Below are 3,329 nucleotides of genomic sequence, written 5' to 3' on the forward strand. Positions count from 1 at the left end.
TTCAAGGTCAGCCTAGTCTACAGAGTGAGTTCCAGGACAGCCAGGGCTACACAGAGAAACCCTGTCTCAAATTAAATTAAATTAAATTAAATTAAAAGGTAAAAAAAAGGCCTACGGAGATTGCTTAAGTGGGTGAGCATGCTTGCTTATGCAAGCATGAGGATTTGAGTTCAAATCCCTAGAACTTACTCTATGGGAGGCAGAGAGCAGATGACCCCTGGGGTTTGTTGTCAGTCTAGTTCCTGGTTCAGTGTGAGAGATCTTGTCTCAAGGGAATAGAAAAACTTAAACAATATAATTCTCATCAGAAGCTGGAAGAACAAGAAAAACTGACACAGTTTTCAATTACTAAAGGAACAGAACCGTCAATCTGAAATCACCAAACAAAAGCTGCCAAGAAAGCGCAACACTTTGATAAAGGTGCTTGCTCCCAAGTATGGCAACCCAAACAGGACCCTGAGGATCCATGCTGGCTCTCTTTAGAAGTGAAGTGATTTTCTAAAGTTGTTCTCTGACCTACACACATGCACGTGCGCGTGCACACGCACGCGCACACACACACACACACACACACACACACACACACACACACACACACACACGGTGCCAGGTATGGTGAGGCATGCCTGCAAATCCCAGCATTTAGTAAACTGAGGGAGGAGGATAACCATGTATTCAAGGTCAGCCTGGGCTGTATGTGTGTATGCTAAAGTAACCCAAAGGAAGTCAGCAGAAAGAAAAGAGGGACATGGCATTAGAAGAAAATAAGCAAAATGGAAGATTTAAATTTTAACATAGCACTATAAATCTTAACACATCATCAGGAGAAGCCTGATAGGTGAATAAAACAGAATAAACTATATGCTTGTCTACAAGAGTATCATTTCTAAGACAGCAACATTGAAAGTCGGGCTGAAAATACATATTTCATGGAGATATTAACCATATTTCCAAGAATAGCCCCATTATTATTTGTTAAAATAAAACGGCACAAAAAAGGCAACTGCCAGCGACTGAAAGGCACATAAATAATGAAGAGCAATCTACCTAAGAGATAAGCAAGACTAAATGAGTATATACCAAGAAAGAAAGTAGGGGCCTGCAAGATGGATCAATGTCACCAAATCTGATCACCTGGGGTCCATCCCCAGAACCCAAAGGATGAAAGCAGAGAACCAGTTGAGCAGTGGTGGTGCACGCCTTTAATCCCAGCACTTGGGAGGCAAAGGCAGGCAGCTTTCTGAGTTCGAGGCCAGCCTGGTCTACAGAGTGAGTTCCAGGAAAGCCAAGGTTATACAGAGAAACCCTGTCTCGAAAAACAGAAAAAAGAAAAAAAAAGAAAAAAGAAAAGAAAAAAAAAGAAAACGAAAAAGAAAGAAAAGAAAGGAGAGAACCAGAGCTCACAAGTTGCCCTATGTCATCTACACAAGCACTGTCACACATGCACGTCTCCCTACCCACAAATAAACATAACCTTTTAAATTAAAAAAAAAGAAAGAAAGCTGCATGTGATGCAAAATAACAAGGATAGAAAAAGTGAAAGAGACAATTACAGTGTCACTCATCCTATTGCCACCTACTAATCTACCTGGTTCCACGTTCAAGGGCAAGGTTAGAGGATCAGACAAATGGGACCTCCAACGGTGTCCTCTGCTCAATGTCAGAGCACAGGATGCACAGACACAAGTAGGGCCTGTAAGGGTAATGAAATCCACAGAAAAGCTGGGAAAAAAATTTTTACTTCTGTTTTTAGTTAGATGCTTCTACTTAAGGTCATGAAGCCCAGTTGTACAGTCGCAATAGCTTCACTGCACACAGATAACATTTACGTACTTAGAGATCTCAATCGAAAACTGGTTGACCCCACTGACCCTACTTGGGCCTGTAGAAGTGTTCCTTGAGTGACCTTTTGACGTCAAGGGTCTAAAGCTCCACCCTCCAATGATGATTAACGCCGCCATTTTCTGATCTTACAGTCAGGAAGTTGGCTTACGCATGCGCACACCTAGCCCGTCACTCCTCATTACCTTTAATCCCCCTTTTCCACACCTCGCCCTGTTCCTTCACCTAGTAAATACTCCTATTCCCTACGCTAGGCTCTCCTGTCTCAACTCTTGTATCCACGTGAGGATTCTTCCCGAACTTGTCATTTCAGAGACTGGCACACTGCTCGGTGGGCAAAGGGATCTGGTAACTCATGCGAGGGCACAGGAGCAGGCTTCCCAGTCACTCTGCGCATAACTCACATCGGTTACACACTCTCGCGAGGAAAGCGGTGCGTGGATGGTGTTTCTAGGGAAACCAGTGTCACCTTGGCCGACAGCCTGGTTTACCTCATACCGGCAGGTGGGGCTGCCGCAGGCACCAAGGTCAGCGCCGTGACCGGGCGCGCCGAACGCAAGGACGGCGGCCTGCCAGAGCCAGAGCACGCAGGACAAAAGAACGCGCGCGGGCCGGAGGAAGCGACCGGCCCACGTGACACGCCGCGACCTTGGGGCTCTCCCGGGCCGCCCGGCCACCTACTCCCAAGCCCGCCGCCTTCGCGGCTCGGCCGCCAGAGCCAATAGCGCTCGGCCCCGCGACCCCCGGCGCGCGTCCGCGTCCGCCAATCTCCGCCCGCCTGGAGAACCCTGTCACGCCATTGGCTACAACGGCTGTCCGTCAGCTCTCGTCCCCCGCCCACCATCGCCGCCCTCCGCCAGCCGGGCTCTGTCCGGCTTCACACCCGTGTCACTCAGGCACTCCGGCTGCAAGGACGAATAAGCCTCACCCTCGGCCGCGAGCTTCGGGTGTCAAGCGCCGAGCCTCCCAGCCCTGGACGGAGCCCGTCCGCCGCCCAAGGTTACCTGTCTCCCGTTCAGCTCCACCCGAGTGAGGCGCCGACACCCCACTCCGGGCTCCAAACTCTCAGCCCCGCCCCGGCGTGTGGCGTCAACGCGTAGCCCGGCCCCGGAGGAGCGGCCCGCCCGACAGGGCTGTGGGCGTAGCGTGACGTCACAGAATTGGGTTTCAGTCGCTCCGGCTTCGCGCCAAGACAGAACTTTGCATCTGGCCAAAATCAGCCTGTTGCTCACTGCCTTTTGGCTGTCATTACAAGTTACGTGGGAGAAGCTTCCAAAGCTTGGTTAAGAGCATAGTAAATTCAGGGCGTGTGATGCAGTCTGATAATTGCAGCGTTTGGCGGGCCGAAGCAGGAGCGTGGTGACTTTGAGGCCCACAAGCTTTGTATCCAAAACAAGCCGCGCTACATAGTAAAGTTTATCGCTGCATAAAATAATTTTTTAAAAGATTTAATTTATTATTATACATAAGTAGCTAACTTCAGACGC

The 3,329-nt window shown here is 49.4% G+C and overlaps 1 protein-coding gene across 6 annotated transcripts in view; it reads right to left on the minus strand.

The window, feature by feature from the left end:
• Ogdh (oxoglutarate dehydrogenase) overlaps positions 1-2,947 on the minus strand; it is a 68,045-nt gene extending 65,098 nt beyond the window's left edge. For 3 of the 6 annotated variants that reach the window (XM_031339647.1, XM_031339649.1, XM_031339644.1), the window contains exon 1: positions 2,847-2,947. The gene's annotated coding sequence lies outside the window, so the exon portion shown is untranslated. Of the gene's footprint in view, positions 1-2,246; positions 2,359-2,770 lie in introns of those variants that run through there. The other 3 variants (XM_031339648.1, XM_031339645.1, XM_031339646.1) reach the window with 2 other exon arrangements.
• Between the last annotated feature and the right edge of the window lie 382 nt (positions 2,948-3,329).

This window comes from Mastomys coucha, unplaced genomic scaffold (genome assembly GCF_008632895.1).
Source record: "Mastomys coucha isolate ucsf_1 unplaced genomic scaffold, UCSF_Mcou_1 pScaffold22, whole genome shotgun sequence".
NCBI lineage: Eukaryota > Metazoa > Chordata > Mammalia > Rodentia > Muridae > Mastomys > Mastomys coucha.